Source organism: Mugil cephalus, chromosome 5 (genome assembly GCF_022458985.1).
Source record: "Mugil cephalus isolate CIBA_MC_2020 chromosome 5, CIBA_Mcephalus_1.1, whole genome shotgun sequence".
NCBI lineage: Eukaryota > Metazoa > Chordata > Actinopteri > Mugiliformes > Mugilidae > Mugil > Mugil cephalus.
Genome location: NC_061774.1, coordinates 10,337,471 through 10,350,888, shown reverse-complemented (window position 1 = coordinate 10,350,888; position 13,418 = coordinate 10,337,471). Strand labels below are relative to the sequence as shown.

At 42.2% G+C, this 13,418-nt stretch overlaps 1 protein-coding gene across 3 annotated transcripts in view; it reads left to right on the top strand.

The window, feature by feature from the left end:
- mid2 (midline 2) overlaps window positions 1-13,418 on the top strand; it is a 139,381-nt gene that overhangs the window by 18,641 nt on the left and 107,322 nt on the right. For all 3 annotated transcript variants that reach the window (XM_047584753.1, XM_047584755.1, XM_047584757.1), the window contains exon 2: window positions 11,323-11,405. The gene's annotated coding sequence lies outside the window, so the exon portion shown is untranslated. The remainder of the gene's footprint in view (window positions 1-11,322; window positions 11,406-13,418) is intronic.

Here is a 13,418-nt window from a genome sequence, read left to right as displayed (position 1 = left end):
AACTTTCAAACAATTCAGATGTGCTGAACGTGCTCTGTTAACGGAGTCCGCCTTTGGAATTCACGTCTTTTCTCTGGGGGCGTCAGGCAGTTCAATAGTCGCAATCGTGAAAAGATCCCTCTTGAATCCAGATGCCAGACAGGACTGGACTCTTCACAAATACCCGTTATTACACAGAACATCCTGGAAGACGGGAAAATTGATCAATCTCATTTAGACTTAATTAGTGTTATTTTCTATATTCAGTCATGGAGGCTATTGTTTTACAATTTCAAGCAAAGAATTTCCAAAAGATAACATGTCAGATTCTCATTATAATTAATTGCTTAATTATCGTGGTCTATGCACACCCTCAGTTACTTGCAGACAGGAGCATGACAGAGAAAATTTTAATTGAGAGTGATCTGAGGTCCAAAGCATTGTATTTCTGTTAAAGTTTGAAAGGTCAGTGTTCAATTTGCACTTTGTTTCTTTGTTAGGGCGAAGTTTCTTTGTTAAGTGTGCACTTGATAGCAGTTTCATGCACACCTACAGGCACCACGAACATCTTTTCAGAGAAGGCTGTGAGCTGAGGACAGCCAAAGCTGCTCCATCTGAACGAGGGCTCTCCCATCCCGTTGTGTGATGCTCATGGAGTGCGAAGCAGAAAAACATTGGTATTAATGGATTCAACATCTCAAACATGCAAACATGTTAAGATTAATTCAACACTGTTTTGAAGAAAAAAAAAGGACTTCTAGAGGAATATCTGATGCCCATGTATACGCTGTCATCAATTTTTCACCCTGTATGCAAGCCTTTCATCTTAAGCATTCGACTCAAAGTGGGCAGGCGGTTCTAGTGGTGTGTTCATTTCTAGGAGCATAAGCATAACACTATGTAAGAGGACACAGTGTTTGAGTCAAATATTAATTTCCTATTATGTCTCCATGGTCTTTGCTGGTCTGTGATTTGGAAGCATGGGAAGGTCCCTTTGTTGTTATGGTTGGGTTGGACTCACTGATCAGTGTTTTTCATGTCCCTGCATCATCATGGAGTCTACATGTCTGTGCATGCACACAACAAATGCTTGGGCAAATACATTTGGGCATGGAAATGAGCGTGTGTGACTACCACTTCAAAGATGCTGCAGCTTTAGCCTCTTTGAAAAGGTCCTTTGATAATGGATGTAAGATCTCCTGCTTGGAGTGTTTGACTGCTCTGCGCATGCCGCTATGAAGGACAGTCCATTTATTCATGTCCGTTCCCAGAGCTCCAGCAGCCCCGGCTCCGCAACACTCCGTCAAAGAACACAGAACAAAGGGCATATTCTGTCACAAGGGAGTGGGGGGGCGAGACAAAAAGTGTGTATGTGAGGCTACATTAAACTTGAAGTGTAGAGAATCTTTGTGCGCGTATTCTAATTGAATGATCCCTGTGTGTGTGTTTTTGTGTGTGTGTGTCGTGAGCATATGTGACATCCCCTGACCCGGGGGAAATACCCACCAGATATTATGCCACACTGTTCTCAGTAAAACTTTGCTCAGCACAAAGGGCCCGTTTCATGCTTGGCTCTTTAGAAGCTTATACATCAAAAATGCGACGGGGTGGGTAGTGGTTTCCATTGTGACAGATACGCTTGGGGCTTTTTGTCCTTGGTTTGACTCATGGGAACTAGGTACTGTTGTGACTTCTGAGTCTCATGTTTCTAGTTTCAGTCATATCATAGTGTTAATTCCCACATAATGAACAGATAGCATATGTGTGAAGTCATAGCAGGGAATTATCAGATCAGTTTGTCCAAATTGTCCGAAAGGGATTTCTTTTGCGTCTCATTCCTGACACTTCATCTGGAGCTGTAGTCCGTGTCTTCCTGCTCAGTAGAAACTCAAAGCCCACTTTGTGGTTTTTTCCTGCCATTCTAACCGCAGACCCAAACATTAACTTTCAATACACGAGCAAAAGGAATGTATATTTTACTAAATGCGGTATGCGAAGAGGATTTTTTTTGGGTATTCCTTCCGTGATTTATAGCTTTTTGAAATTACTGACTGAACTTGCTGCAAAAGCTTTCATCCTTCACATAAAATTGTAGGAAATTACTCATATACTGTCTTCCTGCTTTGTAGCTCAATCCTAGGCTACCCTGGCATGCACCCTCTCACAATTTGGGCTGTGTAAGCTCCGAAAAAGTCTAGGAGAGCGTGGACCTTAATTGGTTATTTTAAGCTGCTTATGTGTTCTCCCAAGCTTGTTGACAACATAACACAAAGTAAAGAACGGCTCAGAAATATTTTTAAATGACACGGTGATACTTTGGCATCTAGGAATGGCTTTTCTAGTGGGTGAAGGAGTTATTATTACCTAAGCTGTCTGTGATTACATGAGGGTTAACTTTTAATATACTTTTATACATCATAAACTTAGTAAAATAATGTATTGTATAGGGGTGGGCATCGATAAGATTTTATTGATACCGATACCATTATCGATTCTGCTCATGGATCCGATTCTTTATCCATCCTCTTGTTAATTCCTCCTGTGAATTTTTTGGTTTGGAAAAAAGTAGGCATTCGTGATTTCATGTAAACAACAGACATTTTATTGAGTTTCTAAGCAAGTAACAAGTTTTTGTAAGAAAACAAATAGGAAATTGGTCACTGGATCCTCACTAGAACTGCTCTGCTGAGACTGAGCTGAGCGATAGCTGCCCTGACTGACCCGACTCTTTGTATTTAATGCGTGGGTCGTCTACAAATGCTTCAGCCCTTCTACACAAGTTGCACAAGTTGCACATTGCGCTGTTGCAGTCCCTTCTGGTGAAGTGAAGCCATTGCCTCCACCATCTGGACTGGGTAAAGATTCGGCACTAAAAGCGTCGATAAGGGGATTCGGTAAGCATGAAGGCTGATGATATTGATGGGTTGAACCAGTTTGAATCGGTTCTTTAAAAGAACCGGTTATTGATGCCTATCTATAATATTGTATATGTAACACAGCCTTCTACAATATCTGCATTTACGTGACTACTTTACACGCTACAGCAGTCAAGATCTTTATACAGATCCTTTTAAGTCCTATCATATTATGCTCAAATTTGGGCTCCATCTAATATAAGATAAGAACAAGTGCCTCTCATGCTAGAGCTTAAATGCTTCTTTGGGTCTCTTGGGAGATTTGTTCATGTTCTATAATCTGAAAATGTTGCAGTGAATATATGTAGTCTGTTGTAGAGCCTAACTTTTATCATACCGTGCTGGGATGTTGAGTCTTTTGGGGCGTTTCCAACTAATGTTCTGAGCGCGTTTAAAGAAATGTGATTAAACAAATTGAGTTAAGAATTATTTGTCCCATCGATGTATGCTCACACTTTTTTTTCCCCTTTTTTAAATTTAATTTCCGTACATGTATTTGGCTCTCCGGAGGCCTCTCCATCTGTGCCATGTTGGGATTAACATTCATGCTTTTCCTTCTGAATTTTTAAAACGCGGCTCATTGATGCCAGTTACTAAACTTTGTGGAGAAGTTTAGGAAGCATCCGCGATTTAGATCAAATAAACCAAAGCATTGTGAAATGTATCATTGTGCATGCATGCATGCTTCAGCAGACATGCTGTCTCTCTCTCTCTCACGGTGCCAGGGAGTTGCTGTATCCTTTCCAGAATCCCATCACGTCTCCTTTCTGCCTCCACGTTCGCGCTGCTTAGCCTCCCCGTCTCCATCCCCCACCAGGCTCCATGCCTCATTCTGACCCTTCACAGGCTGCGTGCCCATGGATAAATGGAGAAAATTACTCTGAAATGAGCCTCAAAAAAAGCTCCTCTCCACGAAGCCAGCCATCTGTAACGTTCTACTTCGCATTGTTTGGGACTGTGGCGCCCTCTGCTCTTCAGCTCGTCTTCCTTTGCCTCGCTCACGTTGATTCTTGCACCAGGTAAATGTAAGTGCGTGCCACTCGTGACTCTTGTCTCACGCTAAGCCGCTTCACTGGAGGTTCAAATAAATCATTTGAATTGCTGTCATGCTCCGGAAGAAGTGCAGAATACGTTCCCGTCGGCCCCTCTGCCACAGAGTGACTGTAAGTTGGGTCGAGGGGGGGGGGCGGATTTTCAAGGACACACGGAGCAGCATTCATATTCATGCGTGGTGATCAAATGTAAACGATTACCCAAAGGATTATGGCAGCGGCAACATTTCCTCTCACTCCCACATTCTGGGTCCCGCTTTTTAGAACTTTTTTTTTTTTTTCCCTGGTTGTGAAGTACTGCACTTTTAACATCAAAGCCACAGTAACAGACATTTCGGTTTAGTAATGCAACAATGTATCAGTTAGATAGACGCAGACACACATTCACATATACATTGGACTGGTCGCAGTAACAGTTGGACCTGACTGTATTGGACACTTAATGATTGATGGAACGGCTGAAGACAAGCTGAGGATGCATTATTTACCGATTTGTCTTCTTTCACTGAGCTTGTCCTTATCGCCTCTTCCTCTGTGATGAAGCAGTCAATGCCTTATGCTGCTCCAGCAACAAATCAATAGCAGTCAGCGTGATCAAAGAGTGGGGCACGTGCCTAAAACAACTACAGTCTGCGGTATAAAATATTTAGATGGCGCAGAGGAAGACAGTAGAGGGAGAACGGAGCACAAACCGGAGCTGTGGGGAAGCTCTGCAGGAAGAGCACGGAGCGAGAGGAACACAATGACTCCCACTCAGCAATCTCCTCCTCCTTGTGATGTGTTTGATGTGGGCCCGTGAATGCTGCCTAAACAGATCTCTTTTACTGTCTGCTTTCTCTCCTGATCCTTTTCAGAACATTTCAGCCATCTAGTACTCCTCTTCTTCTCTCTCAATAATTTTAAATATCTGTCCGTCTTGTTGTTCTCCGTGGCCTAAATATGACTCTGCTCACGCACAATATTTGCTGAGAGGGCTCCTTATTCCACGTTTTTTCCTTTTTTAGGCCTCGTCCCATGTTTTTTAATTCATATTTTTTAAATAGCACACTCTCATTGGATATTTTCAGAAGATGAGAAACTGGTAATTTGTTTTGCAGCACAAAGTCTGGTTCGCACATCAAAAAAGGAAGGCTTTGAGATGGTCTTTACAAATAAGAAGCCTATTAATAATGTAGCAGAACTGAGCCAGTGTTAGTGTGTTGCATTCAGGCTATGCTTTCATCTGTGATGAGATACTGCTCAGCAGAGCTGTTTGCTCCCGTGCTTAGGAAATAAACAATAAATCATTTGTATACTAAATTTACATGTAATTAATACTGCATTGTAAAAAAAAAAAAAAAAAACGTCAAATATGGTCTGTTTGGGATGACGCGTGTTAATTAGAGTCCTCCACTTCTCAGACCATCGATAGGATAGCCACGACAAGTAACATGAGTTAACCATGAGTAAGAGTACACTGAAGTACACTTAATACGCTGTAGCTGAAGACGAGCCAGTAGCACTTCTAACAAAGTGGCTAACAAGGCTGCTGCTCAGCTCCAACTTAATGGTTATTTGGCACGGACGTAGTAGGAGACCAGCCAGTGGCTCGAAGATGCCTGTTCAGCCAAGTAAAATCAGCTGACCCAGTAACATTATGTGATAAACAACTTGTTGCACTGCCAATAAAAAAAAAAAAATGAAGGTACCAGGTTGTAACCATCATGCATTGTGCCATGTAAAATAACGTAATTACATTTTATGGTCTGGAAAGCGCACGCCACAGAATGAGACATCTGAGGTTAACACACAGTCACTAAATCAACAAATGCGGCAGTAGCCATTATCCTACAGCACAATTACATAGAAATAATGAACCTCCAACGACAGATGCAGCCCAGTATGCTCGCTATTGGCACAGGAATCATCTTGTCAGTATTGCATCTTATCATATACCTGTAACCTGCACATCACAGATTGTTACTTTCTGAATGTGATCGTACACAGATGTTTTTCACAGCTGTTTTTTGGGTCTTCAGCCCTGCCTCCAGTCGAGTCGTCAGTCACTCGCATTGATCATTGCCTCAGTCACGTTTCCTCAAAGTTCAAATGAGTTCGAATGAGGTGTTTTCATCTGTCAGTGCAACAATTGTTTCAAATGATGTGGTCATTTATTGCAGCAGTGCTGCTACTCTTTTCTGTGTTGTCAAGAAAGTTCAGGATTTGAGTTTAAAACCATTGTTGTCATGAGCATTCATTAAACCCACCAATCCTTTAGAACTGAGGAAGCTAATTGGATGAGTGGCAAAACGTCTTCAAGAAACTCTACAAGTCCAATTGCATTTCTTTTGTGTTTTTACATATTGATGTCATGGCTATAATAATGAGCACACTTATGATTGAAAGATCTTTTGGTTAGAAACGATTAATGCTGAAACCTATGTCTGTGATTGTCTACCCGTTCATCTACCCAGATCTCCTCTTTCTGTGTGGATCTTGTGGCCTCTTAACTTCTTGTTCCACCACCAGAGGACACTGTCACAATGAAGCATGGCTAATGTTGGAACAATCAGCTGTGGAAATGACCTGTGGAGCAGTTTCTTTGAGGGGACACAGTTGTGTGCTTTTCTCATTCCCTTCTTGAATTGTTTCCCAAGAAGGGTGGAAGATGATGCAAACAAAACACATTAAGCATGATTTACTAGAAGAATAAGTATTAAGTTTCTATCTTTTATGTGGCATTCTTGAACAATATGAATTCATACTTATGTACAATGGTAATCAAGCAAGATATTTCTCGAGCATTGCGCTGCTTCACAGTTGAAATTAGATCCGTTTGATGAGCACTTCTAGAAACCGACCCCCCCCCCAATTCAGAAGCCGATGAATGAAAATGTGCTCAGCAATAACGATGCCCCAGTGAGAGCTTAAGCAGGGAAGCAGCTGCCTAGTGGAGCAGCCATCGTAGCTGTCTGTTTGGGTGAACCACAGAAACATGGCAAAACATGCACATTCTGCCATTGAGGTAAACACAACGCTGTTTGTTAAGCCTCACTGTGCTTCTGTTTGTTCCAAGGGAGTCCTGTGCATGTGGCTGACAGATTCAGATCAGATCTGTGGCGTGCATTTATTATCTGCTATGACAAAAAGAAGTGTAATCGGACAGAGAAGCTTTATGCTTTTGGGATGTCTTGTTACACGTGCTCATGTGCTGAATTTTTCTTATGATCCATGCGCTCTGCGTTTGAGAGACAGGAATGATTCATGACTCTTTGAGCCAATTTAGCATTAAAGCTGCTCTCCCTACCGACTCCTCAAGGTCATCTTGCTCTAATACAGCAGAGAATCTTCTCATTAGTATTATAATTGTGTTAAAAGCTAAACTGGGCAGAGGTCTCCACAAATTTAGATCAACTGGATGTCATTTGATGTCATAGATCGTATGTCTTAGTTGTTGGCTTGTCAGCACACTCTGCTGCTCACGAAATTAAGACGAGCTCTGAAGCGGCGTAGGCCATCAGAGTAGCAGACAGGATAAAGATGACACTGCCACGAAAGAGCTAACACGACTCTGCTGTTGTGCAGGTGAATTCTGCAATGGTGAGAGGTTTGGACCCTCTGATTTGCCTTTGAGCCAAGGTTGTAAAGTTGGAGGTTGTTAGTTAAAAGTCCAGGTTCGTCCTTTGAATACCGATGCTACGAAAAGCCTTGGAGCTGATAATTAAAAGCGCATCCTACTGAGAAAGAAAGTCGACAGCCATTAAGGTGAGAGGTTCCGCCTTATTGAGCATTTCACTGAGGCGCTGAGACCGGGCCCTAGACGACACCCCATTACAGAGGAGGGTTGGTTATGAGCCACAAGTGCACGCCACAGTCCACGTTCATTAAATCACTGAGTCCCTATTTCACAATGCTAAGTCTGTTGTGTGATTTAGCACAAATGTCAAACTGGGTGATTACTGCTCGTGTGCAGTGCCACATTTTCAGAGATGAGATGCTGACCACAAGCAATGGATGTTACTGTCGCTGCAAGGAGGCGCACACACAGAAAACGGTGCAATCAAAACATCAACACTATTTTTTATCCCCCAGGACTCTTGTGAACGCCATTAACTTAGTTCATGAAGGACACTGAATGAGTATGCTGCAACATTGCATCATGCAAATAGGCCGATAAATCCGGTCAGTAAACAGTTAGTGTCATGACAAAATAGTCTAGGTCTCTATAGGTCTCTTCATATTGGATTTCATTGTTTCTCAGTTAACATTCTCTGAGATTAAACTGAGACCAACCTAATACACAGTTAATCAGGGTATCCGCAGGGTGTTGAAAAGTATTAAAAGTTAAATTTTGGGGAAGTTAAGACCTTTAAAAAGTATTAAAAAGTCTTATCGCGACTTTATGAGGTCTTAAAATTTGAAGGTATTTTTGAGGTTTGAGGTAATTTTGAGTTTGAGTCCAAAAATGTTGAAAAACTGTGTGAATTTTTTTTTATTAAAAACAATGTCAGCACGTACACGGGTGGAAATTCAGAGGCGCAAATTACTTTTCGAAAAACCAGAGCACGCCCCGGCTACGCCCAGGTGCTCTTGGTGCATATTAAGAACGCAACTTATTTCATGGTGCTAGCCACAAGGCCAGTTATTCATTGCTAGCTTCTGTGCCAGTAGCATTGCGCCACCACAACCTAGTGTTAACATTACATTGCCATCAGTATCCGCACCAGAATTCACCATCTGAATTATTTGCAGAGGTATAAATGTAGTCTAAATATTCAGTTATGGTCTGTAATCTAGTAACAAGAAAAGGTGCTGAAAACAGCGTTGGAACAGAAGAAAATGCAGGAAATGAACTCTCAGAATCAGTTCACACTCAAAGTACTTTTATTTTCTTCTGGAAACAAAGCACATTACAGGACCGCTGACACACAAGCGCAGTGCTGTTTAAAAAAAGACTTGTTACCCCCTTGCCTCATGCTGAGATAAATGGTGACGGCTGACGTACGTTTGTATCCTGTTGTGAATGAGGTCAGACTAGGAAACATGGCGAGGGTGCATAGGAGTTTCCCTGTCAGTACAAAGTGGCTAATGTGTGCACAGCTGACAATGCCAAGCAACCAATTCTGGAAGAGGCAGCTCAAAGGCCCAGACACGCCAAACCAACATCAAAGAGCTACCGTCGACAAAGGTCTACTGTGATGTCGTCTCATGTTGCTTATGTCTGGACAAAAAAGTAGCACTTGAACACACCGCAAAGACTACAGCCAGTGGCCAGCTGGCATACATGTTCTGTGCCTGCATGAGAGGAAATAACTTCATTCTAGCAGCTTGGAGGTGAGCTACAAGCCGCCACATAGAGCAGCCGTCTCCTGAAACGTGCTGATCAGCTGATCCACATTTGTGGGCCCTTTCAACTTCTTCATTTCGTTTACTTGTAGCACTTTCATTTATCTCCTGGTAGATTGGTTTGTTTGGCCAAACACCCAATCAGTGATCTCTCTCAGTGACGCACTGTTCTGATAGCTCAACATGTTGCATCAAGTGGAAAGCTAAAGATAAGTCTTAAGAATGCAGGGCACGCCGCAAAAAATCGAGGGATCACTGTGGCCGACCATCTGATCGGCGTGTCAGGAACTTAAAGTCTCGTCAAGGCTTGAAAAGTTGTCCATAAAACTTTTTTCCCAAACAATGTCTTGTTTCACCTAAAAGTCAGAGGCAGCAAATTGTTGTTTTTCAAGTTTCACGTCAACCGCGTTTTAAATTGGTTGTAAACTAAAGTCTACAAGAACTCAAGTGCTTATCTTCAGCGACATTGATAATGTCACCAGCTTGTGGTCCATTTTGTTCCATCAAAACCTTGGCAGTTAATTTACTTGCTTTATTTGAGAAACTCAAGATGCCCCACCGTAGCATCAGAGGTAGCCTTTGCTCAGACAGGATAATTGAATATCGTGAACCAGTCGTCGCTCTTGTCCTCTCTGTTTTATTTCAACCGAACTGTGTCAGCAGTGTTCAAAACTCATTAGCTTGTGTATATTGCACCACTGGCATTTATCTCTGTGTGTGATACTCCCTTTTTGGCATATTAATAGTTGATTTGTGGTGGCCTAGAAATGGAGAGCCATTTTAATTTGATCAAGAACCAAAAGCTACTAGTGGAATGTTTAATGGCAAGTGTTAAGTGGATTTTTTTTAACAAGAACGTGGCCGCTCCCAGTTGTAGACCGGCCAAAAACCACATGTCAGGGAAAGTAAAGGACAGTTAATGTCAAGGTGCATTTCTGCAATTTTTGCTACTGCAGTAGAGGACTGTGTTCATAATTGGTGGCTCCTTGACGCTCCTGCTATTCAAGAGAACACTCTTGAATAGCGGGAAAGTCACATATCTCAGGGCTATAAGTCAACTAAAATGGTGATTAGAAGCCAGGCTTATCTGTGCTTTGGCAGTTAATGCTTTCACAAAGAACATAACAACTAAACAAATCTCGTCAAACTTGTTTGTGGTCAAAAAGGATGTTCATTCACGTCAAAGGTTTCTTATTGCTCAACACGTTTCCCACACAATGTAGCTTAATATCTTACAACAAACAGTTTGTTCTATGTGCTTTGTGCTTTGTGTTCTATGAATCTACATTGTAATTCAACTTGTCTCCACATGGTGTTACCCTAAAAGAGAGACCTCTTTGGCCTCACCAGAACTAATAATGTGCAGTGCTGTGTGCTTTTGTGCCAGATTTGAACAACATTCGTGAAATCATTCATTCATTTTCTGTGACCATGTCTTTGGATGGCGGGAGGAAGCCGGACAGACAGGGAGAATAACGCAAACTCCACACAGAGATGCCCCAGTCGGCCAGTGGATTCCAACCCAGAACCTTCTTGCTGTGAGGCATCAGTGCTAACCAGCACATAACTGTGCCGCCCCGTATGTGTGCTTCTGTGCCAAATTTGAGGAAATTCCCCCAAGGCGTCCCTGAGATATCACATTCACAAGAAAGAGACGAACTGACAACTTGAAAATATAATGCCTCCAGCGTCTGCTGTTACCTGCGCAAAGGCATAAAACAGTCAAGTTAGTTTTAGTGGCTCCATTATTACACTGTGTTCCTCTCATATTACATCTGAATTCTTTACTGCATGAGTCCCCCCACTTTGTTTCTCATGCTTTGCTCCTAATTATCCCAATCATCTAGTATTGTTGGTTAGGTTTTCCTCAGCAGCAACGGTGAGAGCTTCAGCAAGCTGAGCTGCGATGTCTCGTATCTAACAGGGTTCTCTCATCAAAGCGAAATCACTGTATGAGCATATTTAGAACCTGCGAGGGTTATTTTTATTCACTGGTTGGTTTTCGTTCGCTGGGTGTCCTGCTGATTATCTTCCCTTTCTGACTCCCACAGGAAGAGAATGGTGGGCTGATACCGTAACGTGTTGAAGTGAAAGAGGAAGAGAAAGGCAAGAGGGAAACGGTACAACTGAGGGGGTAAGGAAGCCATGTTGTTATGCTGCTCAGATGTTGATGACAAACCTGTCTTCACATCATGTTTGCCCATTTAGTGAGTGGGACCTCTTTGGCCTCACCAGCCCTATTAATAGATAGCGTGTGTGTGTGTGTTAACCAGTTGTTTTCATTGCCACACCCGTCTCTATTCAGAGGAGCCAAATGTTCCACTCGCAGTCAAGAGTTTGCTTTTGAAAAAAATCATTAAAGACTAATGGGTATCTGCACCCTCTACATTTCTAGTTAGATGTCATGTGTTTTGACTCAGATTTACTGATACAGATTCTGAGGTCAGTCATTATTTGATGTAGGGTTTTCCTCCCCTTTTGAGCTAAGGTTACAGTTTTCAAAATCCCGCTGCGGAAGCAACATTAACAACCTCCTAGTTGGCAACCTACACGCTCCAAAATGTGTTGTCACAGATTTGGACCACGCAATGCGGCAGGTCCACTTTTTTTGATCAGAGAGAGATGCTCTCTACAGGGAGAATGTTTACATTTGCTGTAACCTGGACGTTCTTGTAACGAGCCACTTCACGAAAGCCCCAGTGATATAGGTTTAATAAATATGTATGAGTGCCACATACTGCTCAGCTAGTGAACTCCTCAGAGCTAATGAATAGGCAAGCTTCACCTCGAGGACACAGATGATCTAATCAAATTTGTCTTTAGGTCAACGCTGTACCACGCAACTGGAATACTGTACGCTTCTTTTGCAGAGAAATTTAATGAGCGTTCGCCTACACGTACCACAAATGAACAAACATCCTCAATAATTTGTTGGAAAAGCCTGGTTACTGTATCCTTGGTGCGGGCCAATACAGTTCTATTCATTTACAGTATTTCAAGACCATTCAATTCAGACCATTCTCCAGTGTTGAGCAGGGTAGCTGTGCGAGGCTATTACATCTGTGACCCTCTGGGGTAATTTGAGGGAGAAGCTGTGTGGAGGTATGGGGTACCATACTTAGAGAATTATACATGTGATCCAGCTTAGGAATGCTTTGGGATTGCCCTTCGGGATATGATGGAAGACATTGCAGGAAAAAGAAACCGCTGGACTGACTTGCTTAGCCTGCTGCCATCGCCACTCAGCTCCAAAAGAAAGGAACTCTGGGAATGGACGTCATCAATCAGTAATGCATTCTGGGGGGTTGCTCTGTGATGATGTAAATTACCATATAGATTGTACAGGGGAGAGGGGTTTTCATAAATAATTTCTCATCCTGCAATATAACCATTTCATTTAACCTGGGATGAGTTCTGCCTCGGTTGCTGTGGAGAGGCATCTTTACTAAAACTAATACTTGTCGGAGTAAACTTGCTTATAATTATTTTTTTTTTCCCAGCTCACTTCTTCTCGACCTACTTTCATCCGTTCCGTTTAGTTTCTACATCACCTTAAATGAATCTGCACAGCTTCTAACTTGTTACTTTCATGAACTGGTGGGGGGCTTGGCCGTGTTGATAGATCTAAATGTAGTTCCTTGTCCACTTACAACTTTCTGGCCTATCAACCAACACAGGCATTCCCCCTCACGCATTTCTTACAATTGGTTCTTACCCAAGTGTTGACAGGATTTTCTAACATCAACTAAGGTGCAAATTAGCAGTTCCGCATAGGCACTTGAGTTTTAGGAATCCCACAAACAAAATCAGATCTAGCAAAGCGTCACACTGCCTGCATTTGTCGGGGGGGCATGAAGTACACATCACTGGACATTTTCTAAAATGTGTTCATGAGAAAGTCCACAGTTTCGATTTTTACTTTAACTTTCTAATTAAAGACACAGACATCATGATGAATTTGTAATTCAGTTGTTACAATGTACATTGATCAAGGCAAAACTACCTTACGTACCACTACTGTGTACTGACACTGTTGAACAGCATATTGTCAGTACTTGTCTTCTGCTTCTACGTTATGTGGTGCATTACTGAGTGATCATGTTTTCAGTTTGTAGCTCAAGCAGACCATTGTCAGCTGTCATTACGT